The sequence below is a fragment of the Phocoena phocoena genome, chromosome 4 (genome assembly GCF_963924675.1).
Source record: "Phocoena phocoena chromosome 4, mPhoPho1.1, whole genome shotgun sequence".
Classification (NCBI taxonomy): domain Eukaryota; kingdom Metazoa; phylum Chordata; class Mammalia; order Artiodactyla; family Phocoenidae; genus Phocoena; species Phocoena phocoena.
In genome coordinates, this window is record NC_089222.1 from 97,045,125 (window position 1) to 97,063,016 (window position 17,892).

Below are 17,892 nucleotides of genomic sequence, written 5' to 3' on the forward strand. Positions count from 1 at the left end.
GAGCACAATGATCCCGCTGAGCTGAAGAGGCAGAGGTCAGAGTCCAGGAAAGCGGAAGCAATCAGAATCTGCAGGGCAAAGCATCAGAAAAGAAAGCAGGTATGTAGGGGCCAGAGAGAAGGGAGAAACCCAGAAGTTGTGCAGGAGGTTGGTTCCCTGTGAATCCTAAGATGCACGTGTCCATGGCAAGAGTACCTGAGGTTGGTAGTAACTATACAGAACAGTCACCATAGAGACAAGAACAGAATAAAGATACTAGATACCAAACAGTGCTAGAAGACATGGAAGTTCTGGCCAAGCCAGAATGGCAAGACCTTGTTAGCAATTTGTTAACACAAAAGGCATGTATCTAGGATACCAGAGAAGACTAGAAACATGCTTCAGGGTAAGGTCCACTCCATGCCCACCCTAACAAGGTCTAAAACCAAGCCTTTAAAAGATCTTCAGTGAAAGCTGAATTTAGAGGTTGAGACCTGCAAAGGTAGAAGGCCTTGGGAAACATGTTGAATTTTCCAATAGGTGTCCCCTAGCAAAGCATAAAGACAAGCCTACAGAGTGCAAGGTAATCAACCAGTAAATGAGCTCCCTAATAGAAGAAATGGTAACACTTCTCAAAGGAAGACAACAAAAGTACAGAGCCTATACAATGCACCACCAACAACGTGCAGTACACAATTTTAAAAATTACTACACATAAAAAAGAGTCGTGTACCACAATGTTCACTGCAGCTCTATTTACAATAGCCAGGACATGAAAGCAACCTCAGTGTCCATCGACAGATGAATGGATAAAGAAGATGTGGCACATATATACAATGCAATATTACTCAGCCATAAAAAGAAACAAAATTGAGTTATTTGTAGTGAGGTGGATGGACCTAGAGTCTGTCATACAGAGTGAAGTAAGTCAGAATGAGAAAAGCAAATACCGTATGCTAACACATATATATGGAATCTTAAAAAAAAAAAAGGTCATGAAGAACCTAGGGGCAGGATGGGAATAAAGACGCAGACCTACTAGAGATTGGACTTGAGGACACGGGCAGGGGGAAGGGTAAGCTGGGACAAAATGAGAGAGTGGCATGGACATATATACACTACCAAATGTAAAACCAATAGCTAGTGGGAAGCAGCTGCATAGCACAGGGAGATCAGCTCGGTGCTTTGTGACCACCTAGAGGGGTGGGATAGGGAGGGTGGGAGGGAGGGAGAAGCAAGAGGGAGGAGACATGGGGACATATGTATATGTATAGCTGATTCACTTTGTTATAAAGCAGAAACTAACACACCATTGTAAAGCAATTATACTCCAATAAAGATGTTTTAAAAAATTTCTAGACATGCACAAAACAAAAACAAAAAAAGGCAAAATGACCCATAGTTAAGGGAAAAACACCAGTCCCAACATTACTGAGATGATGGATTTAGAAGATACGGGCTTTAAAGCAACTACTATAAATATGTTCAAAGAATGAAGAAAATAGGGACATCATGAGTTAAAAAATAGGGACTCTCAGCATAGAAATGTAAACAATAAAAAAGAGATAATGGAAGTTTTAGAACTGAAAAATTACCATGACAAAAAAAACAGCAGTAGATCAGAGATGAGAGGAAAAAAGTCACTGGTGAATTTGAACTTAAGAAGGCAAATCTATAGCAATTATCCAAGCTAATGAATAGAGAGAAAATAGATTGAAGAAAAATAAACAGATCCTTAGAGACCTGTAGGACAGCAGAAAATGGCCTAAATATATGTAATTAGAGACCTGAAGGAGAAGGAGGTGAGAAGTAGGGCAAAATAGACTTTTTTAAGAAATGACAAAATGGCAAGCTACAGACTGAGAGAAGTTTTAGTAATATCAATACGTATATGACACTGGGCTTATAGCCAGAATATAGTTTAAAATTTTTACAACTCAATAATAATAATACAATCTAATTATTTTTTGATGGGCAGAAGACTTGAACAGACACTTCACCAAAGAAGATACATGCGTGGCTAATAAGCACAAGAAGAGATGTTAAACATCATAGTTATAAGGAACTTGCAAATCAAAGCTAAGATCAGATACCACTACATATTCATTAGATAGATACCACTCCACATCCTTTTAAAAGGCTGACAATACCACGTATTGAAGAAGATTGAGAACAGTTAGTTATCTTGCTATTGAGGGTGGAAAATAGTACAAGCACTTTGGAAAACAGTTTGACAGTTTCTTTTAAAGTTAAACATACTTATCATATGAATCAGCTACTCCACTCCCAGGTATTTACCAAAATGAAAAAAGAACATATATCCACCCAAAGACTGTTCATAGCAACTTTGTTCATAATAGCCCGGAACTGGGACAACCCAAGTATCCACCAATAGGCTAACAAATTGTGTTATTAACACAGTTAAATATTATTCGGCAATAAAAACATAAATTACTGATAAAGGCAACAATGTGGATGAGTCTCAAAAACCTCATGCTGAGTGAAAGGAACTCAACACAAAAAATATGCATACTGTCTGATTCCATTTATATGAATACTAGAAGAGGAAAAATTAATCTATAGTGATAAAAATGAGATCAATTGTTGCCTGGAGCAGTAGTTGGAAGCAGAGACTGACTGCAAAGGATGTACATGAGGGAGCTTTCTGGTGTGAGGAAATGTGCTATATCTTGACTATGATGATGGTGATGTGAGTGTATACATTTGTTGAACTGTACACTTGAAATATATGTATTTTATTATATGTAAATTATACCTCACAAGGTTGACTTTTAAAAGAATATTTGCATAACTCTTTAAATTAGGAGGCTTATTTTCATCATCATCCTGTAATGAGTCATTTAACAATAAATTTTATAAGGAACAAGTTCTTTTTGAATCATACACAAGCACCCCAAATGAATGTCTAACCATTCATTTTTGTTAAAGGTGTGTGGCTGGAGAAACGGAAGCCCGTAAAACTAAGGAAGCTCCTGCCCATCATCTCTGATTCTAAGCTGCAGAAGAAACTGTAACCTCAGTACTCATCTTTCTAAGCACCCTCAGTAACTATTTGTTGACCGATTCCGAAAGTGAGTGTCTGGATTTATTTTATAAACAAGTTCCACCATCTGAAATCTTGGCTGCTGCAGAGTTTAGGGGAACATTTCCTACAAAATCTGCGCCAGTCTCATAACAGAGGTAAATAGTCAGAGTCTGCATAGTGAACCAGTTCTACTGCTGGTCAGATAGGCTGTCCTAGTCACCCTCCTCAAGGACCCTCTTATAGGACCCTCTTATAGAATTTTTTGCACAAGGACCTTCTTATACACTTTTTTGAAAACATAGGCAATAGGGAAGCTGGACTTTCCTTTTCTTGAAATTTTCCTATTTGTAGTGGGAAATTGAGGGACAAGAGAGAGGTGTCATAAACTAAGGGCACTGCTAGCCTGTGCAGTGACCATGTGTGTTAAGACGAGTACCTCAGTTTACTGGAAAACCTCTCTTACTGATTTGGAGCCTTAATAAAAATAGCAGGATGCTCACTTCAGCAGCACATATACTAAAGTTGGAACAATACGGAGAAGATTCGCATGGCCCCCACACCAGGATGACGCACAAATACATGTAGTGTTCCATAGTTTTATATATGAAGGCTAAAAAAACCCCAGACTCATAGAGAAAGAGAACAGGTTTGTGTTTACTAGAGGCAAAGTGGTGGGAGGTAAGAGAATTGGGTGAAGTTGGTCAAAAATTACAAACTTCCAGTTACAAGATAATTAAGTACTAAGGATGCAATGTACGACATGATGACTATAGTTAACACTGCTGTGTGATATATTTTAAAGCTGCTAAGAGCGTAGATCTCAAAAGTTCTTATCTCAAGGGAAACCAAAAATTTTTTATCACTATATGAGGTGATGGATGTTAACTAATCTTACTGTGATAATCATTTCCCAATATACGTACGTCTTAGTCAGTATACTGTACACGTTAAACTTATATAGTGCTGTATACCAATTATACCCCAATAAAACTAAAACCAAAAAAGAAAGAACAGCAGGAAATGTGTAAAATTTCACTACAAGCTCAAACCCTGTGTTACCTACTGTATTAGTTTTCTATTGCTGCGTAACAAATTACCACAAACTTAGAAGCTTATACCACCCCCCATTTATTATCTCACAGGTCAGACGTCTGGGTGGGCTTGGCTGTGTTCTCTGCATGGAGTATCACAAAGACAAATTCAAGTGTCGACTGGGATGAGCTCTTATCTGAGGCTCTGGGGAAGAGCTGCTTCCAAGCTTATTCAGGTTGTTGGCAGAATTCATGTCCTTGGGCATGCAGAACTGAGATCCCGTTTTATTTCTGGCTATCTAGAAACTATCTGGATTTCTTGGCTTATGGGCGCCTTCCTCCATCTTCAAAGCCAATAATTGTGGGTTGAATCCTTCTTAGACTTAGAATCTCTCTGACTCCCTTGTCTATAACCAGCCAAAGAAAACTCCCTGCTTTTATAGGGCTCATGTGATTAGATCAGGTGCACCTGGATAGTCTCCTTAGCTTAAGGTCAACTGACTAGCAATCTTAATTACAACTGAAAAATTCCTTTTGCCATGTAACATAATATAATCACAGGAGTAACACCAGGGGCAGAGGTCATGGGCATCTAGAATTCTGTCTACCATACTGATGCTTCATCTCTCCAGCACCACTGACCTTCATTGTTTCCCTAGTGATACTATTCACCCAAACATTGTAAAGTTGTCTTTAAAAACAAATGCTGCTAGTCAGTGATTCCGAGTTCACTTTCCAGGTTACAGTAATTAAGACTGGGATACCATAAAAATATCATATTTAAAGTTATAGGAACTGAGTTTAAATTCCAAGAGTTCAGAGAAGAGAGAAGTCAGTATGAACTGGGGAAAACTTCATAAAGGAAGTGGCAGCCAAGCAGAGCTTTCAAGAATGCACATAATTTGGGGAGGCCAGAGCATGACTAGAGACAGGAATAAAAAGTGCATCTATTGAGCAGTGAGGAGACCCACCTGATAGCTTGTTGAGGCATAACGGAAGGTAAGGTTAAACAGCTGAGGGAAGCTAAAGTAAGATGGCTTTGTGAACCAGGACAAGTGTGTGCACTTGATTCAACGAGAAATACTGAGCCTTTGAAAACCCTTTTAGGTTTCTGTAGGAGTATGCTAAATGGTTGGAAATTTTTGGATTGGAGAGAAAAATGAGATTACAGAAAGAATAATTAGAAAGCTATGGGGGACACAAATTTCTTACCTATTAGAGACACACACTGACATTCTATGATGAGTGGGTTGGGCTTTAACATATTCCAGAAAGAAAATAAGGGGGAAGAATGGCAAGATGTTTATAATTGTTGAAGCTTTATGCCAGGTACATGAGCATTCAGTATAATATTCTCTCTACTTTTGAATATGTTTGAATTTTTCCATAATAAAATGGGGTTTTTTTAAAGCCAATTGTAGTAATCTGGGAAAACCTAGACATGGGTGGTGACAGGAAATATAGAAAGAAAAAAAAAGACTGGCTAATTCAGCATACATTTGACCTTGATAACAGATTTGATATAACAACTTCAGCTGAGGGAAGAAACAAAACTGACTGATTTCTATAGCCTTGGAAACAGAATAATGTCATAAAAGAGAACCTGTCAACTGTCTATAAATTCCTGAACTTTAAACAATGTACCTCATTGGACTGTATGATTGGAATGTGTATGGAAATTAATAAACTATGTAAGTTAAATTTCTGTCTATGGACCTCTTACTCTGTCTAGTGCACCACATGAAAAAACTGGACAGATTTTCATCAAATTTAGAGGGTCTGTTTGGAAAAATCTACCTAATATAGCCCCATTTGCTCTATACAAAAAATCATTTTGTGGGACCCTAGGTGTGTCTCATTCATTTATTTTTATTCTTAAGGTAATATAGTATATTATTTTTCAATTTTCTACAAGTTGAGTCCAGGAATTTACCTTTTTAAAAAGTTTTCCAGGGCTTCCCTGCTGGCTCAGTGGTTGCGAGTCCGCCTGCCAATTCAGGTGACATGGGTTCGTGCCCCGGTCCGGGAAGATCCCACATGCCGCGAAGAAGCTGGGCCCGTGAGCCATGGCCGCTGAGCCTGCGCGTCCGGAGCCTGTGCTCCGCAACGGGAGAGGCCACAACAGTGAGAGGTCCGCGTACCGCAAAAAAAAAAAAAAAAAAATAGTTTTCCAAGGAATTCTCTGGTGGTCCAGTGGCTAAGACTCTGCACTCCCAATGCAGGGGGCCTGGGTTTGATCCCTGGTCAGGGAACTAGATCCCACATGCCGCAACTAAGAGTTCTCATGCCACAACTAAAGATCCCACATGCCACAACAAAGATCCCATATGCAGCAACAAAGATCCCGCATGCTGCGACTAAGACCTGGCATAGTCAAATTAATTAATTAATTAATTTTAAAAATAAATAAATAAATAATAAAAATTTTCCAGGAACCTGGAAAGATTTGAGTAGAAGCACCCAAAAGGTTCAAATCCTTGCTTGTTTTCCCAAGTGATATATTTTAAATATTTTTAGATAGACATAAGAAGTTACACCAGACAAAATTGCTATCCTGAAGATTAATAATTCTTATTTCCATATATGCAAGAGCCTAACAAGGATAATTTTTTGACAATTTTAAAGTAATTCTGGAAGGAATACTTCTTAGGAGCAGAAAGGGAGAGAGAGACTTTTTAAAAAATGAATGAAAGTGATATCTAATGTAAAAAATATTTGGAGCCGATTTGGAAAGAGAGCCAATTTGGAAAGAGACAGGTCTCTTGGGGAGGATCCCACTGAGATGACTGCCCAAACTAAAGAAACTTAAGTCCACAGAGAGAGGAGCAGTTCACTTGCAGAGCAGTGAGTCCCCAGAGACTTCCAGGAAAGCCAGTCAGGAGGGACTCCACACTCTCATACAAGTACTTGAAACTAAAATCCTGCCTGAGAGATATTGGCTGCAAATACAGAGAAGGACATGTGAATTAAGATACCATGAACTAAGAAAATAAATAGCAATTTCAAGCTTAAGCCCCAAATCAATTAAGCTAAGGAATCTAGTAGTATTTCACAGTCTGAAATGTGTCCCTATTGTCAAGCCCAAAGATACTAAGCTGTTGCAAAAGGAAGTACATGCTGGATCTAATTACCACATCCACAGAACTACTGAAATCTTTATTCAGATTAATAGGCAGAATCCTTTTCACTTAGAAAAGTAATATCTAGGCCTAAAAAAGTATATTTTAATGGAACTTGGCAAAATGGATCAATATGTATTGTCTGAAACCGTGGATTTCCTTGATACTTTTCACTTCCAAGCTTCTGCAGTTTCCAGTAAGTGCTTACACTGGTGTTATCATTACAAGGTCAGATGGTCTAAAATGCAGGCATTTCATCTGTGATCATGTTGCTTCCCACATGGGCAACTCTAGATAGTGTGATCCAAGGTGAAGAGTAGCAGGTTTATTCATATGTGTGCCAGAGAGTAAAATGACTAATGATCATCAAAGATTTGTTATAAGTTTCAAACAATTAAAGCTCTTTAAATCATTATGGTAATTTTTAAAATTTTATCTGAATAATTATTTTATTGTTTCTATTAAAGTTTATCAATGGTATATGAGTCTCCTGGTCAATGCCAGGTGTTACAGGTGATAAATGAAATGGAGATGACATATCATACATTAAATCAAAAATTATGTATAAGAGATGCTCATAGATTCTGAAGACAGACTACAGGATTGCTCAAAAAGAAGTAGTCATCTTAATCACTTTGAGAGAAATAATAGTAGCAGAAATGATGATAAAGGCTCTTTCCCTAGGGGTTAAATGGTACCCCCCCAAAAAAAGATATAGTCATGTCCTAATCCTCAGAACCTGTCAATGTGATCTCAGTTGGAAAAAGGGTCTTAGCACGTGTAATTAAGAATCTCAAAATGAGGTCATCGTGGATTATCTAGGTGGGCCCTAAGTCCAATGACAAGTGTCCTTATAAGAGACACAACAGTGGAGGGACTTCCCCGGTGGTCCAGTGGTTAAGACTCAGGGCTTCCACTGCCAGGGCGCAGGTTCCATTGCACATGCTGCACGGTGCAGACTAAAAGAGAAAAGAAGAGAGACACAGTGGAAAAAACAGGGAGAGGAGGAGAAGGCCATATGAACATGGAGACAGAGATTGGAGTTATAATACTACAAGCCAAGGGATGCCTGGGGCTGCCAGAAACTGAAAGAGGCAAAGAAGGATTCTCCCCTATAGCATTTGGAGACAGCACGGTTCTGACACACCTTGATTTCAGATGGCTGGCCTCCAGAACTGTTAAGAGAATAAATTTCTCTGTTTTAGGCCACCAAGTTTGTGGTAATTTGTTACATAGTCCTAGGACACTAGGACTAAAACCTGTGGATTAAAAGCCTGATGACCTTAGAAAAGTGTTTTCTGAGAGAAAAAAAAAAAAAAAACAGCTTAGGTGACTCATGATCTCTCCTTCACAGCTAGTTTCTATAACACAGGATCAAACATGTCTGGCACGTAGCAGGCATTCATCAGTTTGCCGCCTCATCCCCATGGGCATTTCAGCAACCCATTCTGTTACCACCATACAGCTACCGCCCAGCCGCAGGTACTCTCCAAAGCCTGCATTTCCTAATTAATTTAGACTAAACTGTGCACTAGAATCATCTTCACATGTACCTGTTGGAAGCCCTAAAAACCCTGGAGATTCTGATTCAGGGCATCTGGGGTGGAGCCAAGGCATTTGCACAATTAACAAGCTTCACAAAAGCTTGGACTAGCTGTCTAGCTACTCTACCCCAAAATCTTCTTGGGCTGATAGGCAAAGGGAATAGTGTGATGGAGGAAGCAGGGGGCAAGGGGTTGGAGGAAAAAGGACACACATAGGAAAGCTAGACACACTGAGAGAAATCTCCACTTAGTCCTCCTGGAAATGTGCCACCCATGCAATGTTTCTGAGTCTGCAAAAGTAGAGTGAGGGGACTGAGAAGATAAAGTGAAACCAGACTTGGTGTATAGCTGAAGATAAGTCTTCTGGGATTAAATCATAAACTCCATGTGAATGATAAAGTGTTTATACATTGAGGTATAAAATATACTGTGAAAATATAAATTAAAAAGGAAGTCATGAAATTAAATTCAATTTAAGAAATGTTTATTGAACATCTCCTATGTGTCAGATACTGTGCTAGGTGCGGAGCCTCTGATGAATAAGACGGCCATTCGCCTCCTCTCAAGGACAAGTCCAGGGCACTAGCAGGAAAACCAAAAACCCAGTAATCTGGTTCTAACTAATGTAAAGCCTTGTACCCAGGCCTGATCTCAGAGAGACAAACAAGAACTTAGTCATTGAAGTTGATTTCTTCATGGAGTCGTGTTCAATACAGAACTGATGTTAGAAAATGAAAGTCGGTGGTACTGAGTTTAAGAAGTTGACATTTACTAAAGGTTAGAGGAATCTGAGGAAATTCTCCACTCCTGATTAAGTAAGAATATAGAAAGGATATTAAATGCGACTGATTTGATTAACAAATAGAGCTGAAGATTTGGTTTCTGACACTTGAGGGAATTCCTTAGTGAAACACCAAACTACATTATTAGAATTAATCCTTTGCACAGAAGGACTACCTGATTTTTTTTAAAAAAGAGTGCCAGCTATGCCACTTTTCATTAACATATCATTGATATCATTCTTATATGGCTGAGTTAAATTAGAACCATGATAGTCATTAACTCATTAGTACTTTATAGTATATCTCTGGCTTGAAACACCACTTCCCCCAAAACCAATGATCCCAACCAGGATTGGCATACATTCATTCACTCATTTAACCAGTATTTTATAAGTTCCTACTCTATGCTAGGCACTCTGCTAGGCACTGATGTTGCAGCAATGAGCTTGTAGTCTTGGCTTCTATGAGGGTCATTTTTCTTCCTTTTTTTTAATAAATGTATTTATTTTATTTATTTATTTTTGGCTGCTTTGGTTCTTTGTTGCTGTGCACGGCTTTCTCTAGTTGTGGTGAACGGGGACTACTCTTCGATGCGGTGCGCAGGCTTCTCATTGTGGTGGCTTCTCTCGTTGCGGAGCACAGTCTCTAGGTGCGCAGCTTCAGTAGTTGTGGCACGCGGGCTCAGTAGTTGTGGCTCGTGGGCTTAGTTACTCCGTGGCACGTGGGATCTTCCCAGACCAGGGCTCGAACCTGTATCCCCTGCATTGGCAAGTGGGTTCTCAACCACTGCACCACCAGGGAAGCCCTATGGGGGTCATTCTTTAAGGAACATTCCATCAAGAACCACCCTCTATACCCACACAGCAGATATTCGCTAATCAATTACAGTACCCTCTCCTGCCAAACCCCTAGACTCCCTGAAGATCTTTCTCAACGTGCTACTCATGAGAGTATTACCAGTTAGAGGTAGAACACAAGATGAAACTTACTGGCCGTCCAAATGCTAACCAAGCTACAATGAATCACTTGTGGTTTCTCCCAGAATACTATTGCCTTGGTTCATGTCGTTTTCTGTTTCATTCACCTCCCTCTCTGCTTGTATGAATATTCAAATTGACTCTTCTGAAGATACAGCTCAAATGCTCTACCTTGAAGTCTCCCTAGTGCTCCCCTTTCAGATATAGTCTTCCTCTTTAGAGTCTTTATATTTCTTCCTCTTTTTTTCTAATATAGTACATGCCATGTCTCCCACATATGCATCTTAAGGATGAGAAATATGCCTTTTATGTCTTCGAATACCTCATACTATCTATCAGACAGCTTTGCATGCACATACACACACACACACACACACACACAATCACATACTTGCTAAGCACTGGTTCAGTTAATTAATTATGAGAGAATTTGAGATTAAGAGAGAACATGTAAACTCACTTGGGAAAAAGCTCACAGTATATCTATGTTCAATGGAGGTATATCATTTCCACTGTTCTGGTAATCAGGTTGCATTTGCAATACAAACTGCTCTTGAGATTTCATTTATATGAGAGAAGAAAAATTATACTTGATGTACAGAAATACAACTACAGTACATTCTTTTTTTTTAATAAATTTATTTATTTTATTTATTTATTTTTGGCTGCACTGGGTCTCCGTTGCTGCATACGGGCTTTCTCTAGTTGCGGCAAGCGGGGGCTACTCTTTGTTGTGGTGCGCGGGCTTCTCACTGTGGTGGCTTCTCTTGTTGTGGAGCACAGGCTCTAGGCATGCAGGCTTCAGTAGTTGTGGTGCACAGGCTTAGTTGCTCCGCAGCATGTGGGATCCTCGCGGACCAGGGCTCGAACCCGTGTCCCCTGCACTGGCAGGCCGATTCTTAACCACTGTGCCACCAGGGAAGCCCTACAGTACATTCTCAACCTGTGAGTCATGGGCCCCTGGTGGTTGTGAAACCCCTGATATCGTAAACAGCATTTGTGCATATACGCACACCAGATTCTCAAAAGAGTTTACAGGAACTAGAATACATGTGCAGTGATTGACTGATGTTGACAGATGTTGATGTGTTTATTCTCACTTGTCAAAATGGCATGTTGGGAAATGGAGGGACCCCATTTACTGCTCTTCCCAGGTTTACATCTCTCGGAATGATCCTGGTAATCTCTAAATCGTTTTTTCTAAGTTCACTGCTCCCACAAAATAAAGTATGAAAAATACAGTCATAAACATAAAGACATCTTTTTTAGCACATAAACTTCTATAGATCAACAATAGCTTTTAAACTTCCATGATATTTTCAGAACCTAGTAAATCTCTACTAAAGAACTTGGCAAAGAGTTTTTTCATGTTAAATCTTATATAACTTCAGGAAACTCATTCTCAAAAAAACCCAAATTAATATATATTGGCTAATTTAAAGGATTTAGATTAGTAATTAATAGCACTTTTCAACCTTGGGAAACATATATAAGGGACTAGGAAAAGAAAATGCATATCCTTAAGAAGAATAGTATTACTGAATTAATGTTTATTTAAAGCCATGCATGAGTTTTTCCATGAGTGTGAATGGACAGATTCACATCACAGCCATACTTTCAGATACCAAATAACTATAACTAACTTTTGTCCACAAGACATACTGGGTCAAACAATGTGATCGGTCGAAAGGTTATCTTTTTTTCAAAGGATTTAAGCACTTAGCTACAAAGATGATTAGTCAGTAAATTGCTTATGAGACTTCTCATTTAAAAGAAAAAAAGGAAGGTTGAGGAAGATGGCAGAAGAGTAAGACGCGGAGACCAACTTCCTCCCCACAGATACACCAGAAATACATCTACACGTGGAACAACTCCTACAGAACACCTACTGAACCTGGAAGACCTCAGACCTCCCAAAAGGCAAGAAACATCCCCCCACCCCACGTACCTGGGTAGGGCAAAAGAAAAACGAAAAAGCAGAGACAAAAGAATAGCGACGGGACCTGCACCAGAGGGAGGGAGCTGTGAAGGAGGAAAGGTTTCCACACACTAGAAGCCCCTTCGCGGGCAGAGACTGCGGGTGGCTGAAGGGGGAAGCTTCAGAGCCACGGAGGAGAGCGCAGCAACAGGGGTGCGGGGGTCAAAGCGGAGAGATTCCCACACAGAGGATCGGTGCTGCCAGTACTCACCAGCCCGAGAGGCTTGTCTGCTCACCCCCCGGGGCGGGCAGGGTTGGGAGCTGAGGCTCGGGCTTTGGTCGGAGCACAGGGGGAGGACGGGTTGGCGGCATGAACATAGCCTGAAGGGGTTAGTGCACTACAGCTAGCCGGGAGGGAGTCCGGGGGAAAAGGTCTGGAGCTGCCGAAGAGGCAAGAGACCTGCCTCTGCTTCCTGGTGCACGAGGAGAGGGGATTAAGAGCACTGCTTAAAGGAGCTCCAGACACGGGCGCGAGCCGCGGCTAACAGCGTGGACCCCAGAGACGGGCAGGAGACGCTAAGGCTGCTGCTGCCGCCACTACGAAGCCTGTGTGCGAGCACAGGTCAATATCCACACCCCACTTCCGGGGAGCCTGTGCAGCATGCCACTGCCAGGGTCCCGTGATCCAGGGACAACTTCCCCCGGAGAACACACGGTGTGCCTCAGGCTGGTGCAATTTCACGCCGGCCTCTGCCGCCACAGGCTCGCCACGCAACCGTGCCCCTCCCTACCCCCGGCCTGAGTAAGCCAGAGCCCCTGAGTCAGCTGCTCGTTTAACCCTGTCCTGTCTGAGCGAAGAACAGACGCCCTCAGGCGACTTACACGCAGAGGCGGGGCCAGATCCAAAGCTGAACCCCGGGAGCTCTGCGAACAGAGAAAGGGAAATCTCTCCCAGCAGCCTCAGGAGCAGCGGATTAAATCTCCACAATCAACTAGATGTACCCTGCATCGGTGGAATACCTGAAGAGACAACGAATCATCCCAAATTGAGGAGGTGGACTTTGGGAGCAAGATATATTATTTTTCCCCTTTTCCTCTTTTTGTGAGTGTGTATGTGTATGATTCTGTGTGAGATTTTGTCTGTATAGCTTTGCTTTCACCATTTGTCGTAGGGTTCTGTCCGTCCGATTTGTTTTTGTTCTTTTTTTTACTTTTAAAAAAAATTATTTTCTTAATAATTATTTTTTATTTAAATAACTATTTTATTTTATCTTTATTTTATCCTCTTTATTTCTTTCCTTCTATATTTTTTCCCTTTTATTCTGAGCCGTGTGGATGAAAGGCTCTTGGTGCTCCAGCCAGGAGTCAGTGCTGTGGCTCTGAGGTGGGAGAGCCAACTTCAGGACACTGGTCCACAAAAGACCTCCCCACTCCACATAATATCAAACAGTGAAAATCTCCGAGAGATTTCCATCTCAACACCACCACCCAGCTTCAATCAACAACCAGCAAGCTATAGTGCTGGACACCCTATGCCAAACTAGCAAGACAGGAACGCAACCCACCCATTAGCAGAGAGGCTGCCTAAAATCATAATAAGTCCACAGACACCCCAAAACACATCACCAGACATGGACCTACCTACCAGAAAGACAAGATCCAGCTTCATCCACTAGAACACAGGCACTAGTCCCCTCCACCAGAAAGCCTACACAACCCACTGAACCAACCTTAGCCACTGGGGACAGACACCAAAAACAACAGGAACTATGAACTTGCACCTGCAAAAAGGAGACCCCAAACACAGTAAGATAAGCAAACTGAGAAGACAGAAAAACACACAGCAGATGAAGGAGCAAGGTTAACAACACACCAGACCTAACAAATGAAGAGGAAATAAGCAGTCTACCTGAAAAAGAATTCAGAATAATGATAGTAAAGATGATCCAAAATCTTGGAAATAGAATACATAAAATGCAAGAAACATTTAACAAGGACCTAGAAGAACTAAAGAGGAAAGAAGCAACGATGAACAACACAATAAATGAAATTAAAAATACTCTAGAAGGGATCAATAGCAGTATAACTGAGGCAGAAGAATGGATAAGTGACCTGGAAGATAAAATAGTGGAAATAACTACCACAGAGCAGACTAAAGAAAAAAGAATGAAAAGAACTGAAGACAGTCTCAGAGACCTCTGGGACAACATAAAACACACCAACATTTGAATTATAGGGGTCCCAGAAGAAGAGAAAAAGAAAAGGACTGAGAAAATATTTTAAGAGATTATAGTTGAAAACTTCCCTAATATGGGAAAGGAAATAGTTAATCAAGTCCAGGAAGCACAGAGAGTCCCATACAGGATAAATCCAAGGAGAAACACACCATGATACATATTAATCAAACTGTCAAAAATTAAATACAAAGAAAACATATTAAAAGCAGCAAGGGAAAATCAACAAATAACACACAAGGGAATCCCCATAAGGTTAACAGCTGATCTTTCAGCAGAAACTCTGCAAGCCAGAAGGGAGTGGCAGGACATATTTAAAGTGATAAAGGAGAAACACCTACAACCAAGATTACTTTACCCAGCAAGGATCTCATTCAGATTTGATGAAGAAATTAAAACTTTTACAGACAAGCAAAAGCTGAGAGAGTTCAGCACCACCAAACCAGCTTTACAACAAATGCTAAAGGAAATTCTCTAGGCAAGCAACACAAGAGAAGGAAAAGACCTACAAACACAAACCCAAAACAATTAAGAAAATGGAAATAGGAACATACATATTGATAACTATCTTAAATGTAAATGGATTAAATGCTCCCACCAAAAGACACAGACTGGCTGAATGGATACAAAAACAAGACCCACATATATGCTGTCTACAAGAGACCCACTTCAGCCCTAGGGACACATACAGACTGAAAGGGAGGGGATGGAAAAAGATATTTGATGCAAATGGAAATCAAAAGAAAGCTGGAGTAGCAATTCTCATATCAGACACAATAGACTTTAAAATAAAGACTATTACAAGAGACAAAGAAGGACACTACATAATGATCAAGGGATCGATCCAAGAAGAAGATAAAACAATTGTAAATATTTATGCACCCAACATAGGAGCACCTCAATACATAAGGCAAATGCTAAGCGTCATAAAAAGGGAAATCGACAGTAACACAATCATAGTACGCGACTTCAACACCCCACTTTCACCAATGGAAAGATCATCCAAAATGAAAATGAAGTAAACACAAGCTTTAAATGATACATTAAACATTATGGACTTAATTGATATTTATAGGACATTCCATCCAAAAATAACAGAATACACTTTCTTCTCAAGTGCTAATGGAACATTCTCCAGGACGTATCCTATCTTGGCTCACAAATCAAGCCTTGGTAAATTTAAGAAAATTGAAATCGTATCAAGTATCTTTTCCGACCACAATGCTATGAGACTAGATATCAATTACAGGAAAAGATCTGTAAAAAATACAAACAAATGGAGGCTAAACAATACACTACTTAATAACCAAATGATCACTGAATAAATCAAAGAGGAAATCAAAAAATGCCTAAAAACAAATGACAATGGGGACACGATGACCCAAAACCTATGGGATGCAGCAAAAGCAGTTCTAAGAGGGAAGTTTATAGCAATACAATCATACCTTAAGAAACAGGACACATCTCAAATAAACAACCTAACCTTGCACCTAAAGCAATTAGAGAAAGAAGAACCAAAAATCCCCAAAGTTAGCAGAAGGAAAGAAATCATAAAGATCAGATCAGAAATAAATGAAAAAGAAATGAAGGAAACGATAGCAAAGATCAATAAAACCAAAAGCTGGTTCTTTGAGAAGATAAACAAAATTGATAAACCATTAGCCAGACTCATCAAGAAAAAAAGGAAGAAAACTCAAATCAATAGAATTAGAAATGAAAAAGGAGAAGTAACAACTGACACTGCAGAAATACAAAGGAACATCAGAGATTACTACAAGCAACTCTATGCCAAAAAAATGGACAACCTGGAAAAAATGGACAAATTCTTAGAAATGCACAACCTGCTGAGACTGAATGAGGAAGAAATAGAATACATGAACCAACCAATCACAAGCACTGAAATTGAAACTGTGATTAAAAATCTTCCAACAAACAAAAGCCCAGGACCAGATGGCTTCACAGGTGAATTCAATCAGAGAAGAAAAAGAAATAAAAGGACTCCAGATCGGAAAAGAAGAAGTAAAGCTGTCACTGTGTGCAGATGACATGATACTCTACATATAGAATCCTAAAGATGCTACCAGAAAACTACTAGAGCTAATCAATGAATTTGGTAAAGTAGCAGGATACAAAATTAATGCACAGAAATCTCTGGCATTCCTACACACTAATGATGAAAAATCTGAAAGTGAAATTAAGAAAACACTCCCATTTACCATTGCAACAAAAACAATAAAATATCTAGGAATAAACCTACCCAAGGAGACAAAAGACCTGTATGCAGAAAATTATAAGACACTGATGAAAGAAATTAAAGATGATACAGATAGATGGGAGAGGTATACCATGTTCTTGGATTGGAAGAATCAACATTGTGAAAATGAGTCTACTACCCAAAGCAATCTACAGATTCAATGCAATCCCTATCAAACTACCATTGGCATTTTTCACAGAACTAGAACAACAAATTTCACAATTTGTATGGAAACACAAAAGATTCCGAATAGCCAAAGCAATCTTGACAAAGAAAAATGGAGCTGGAGGAATCGGGCTCCCTGACTTCAGACTATACTACAAAGCTACAGTAATCAAGACAGTATAGTACTGGCACAAAAACAGAAATATAGATCAATGGAACAGGAAAGAAACCCCAGAGATAAACCCACACACATATTGTCACCTTATCTTTGATAAAGGAGGCAAGAATATACAGTGGAGAAAAGACAGCCTCTTCAATAAGTGGTGCTGGGGAAACTAGACAGGTACATGTAAAAGTATGAGATTAGATCACTTCCTAACACCATAGACAAAAATAAGCTCAAAATGGATTAAAGACCTAAATGTAAGGCCAGACACTATCAAACTCTTAGAGGAAAACATAGGCAGAACACTCTATGACATAAATCACAGCAAGATCCTTTTTGACCCACCTCCTAGACAAATGGAAATAAAAATAAAAGTAAACAAATGGGACTAAATGAAACTTAAAAGCTTTTTCACAGCAAAGGAAACCATAAACAAGACCAAAAGACAACCCTCAGAATGGGAAAAAATATTTTCAAATGAAGTAACTGACAAAGGATTAATCTCCAACATTTACAAGCATCTCATGCACCTCAATAACAAAGAAACAAACAACCCAATCCAAAAATGGGCAGAAGACCTAAATAGACATTTGTCCGAAGAAGATATACAGACTGCCAACAAACACATGAAAGAATGCTCAACATCATTAATCATTAGAGAAATGCAACTCAAAACT

The 17,892-nt window shown here is 39.7% G+C and overlaps 1 non-coding gene across 1 annotated transcript; it reads left to right on the forward strand.

The window, feature by feature from the left end:
* Positions 1-3,517: 3,517 nt before the first annotated feature.
* LOC136123026 (U6 spliceosomal RNA) lies at positions 3,518-3,624 on the forward strand. Its single transcript, XR_010655905.1, has one exon. It is a non-coding gene; the product is annotated as a U6 spliceosomal RNA (small nuclear RNA).
* The last annotated feature ends 14,268 nt before the right edge of the window (positions 3,625-17,892 follow it).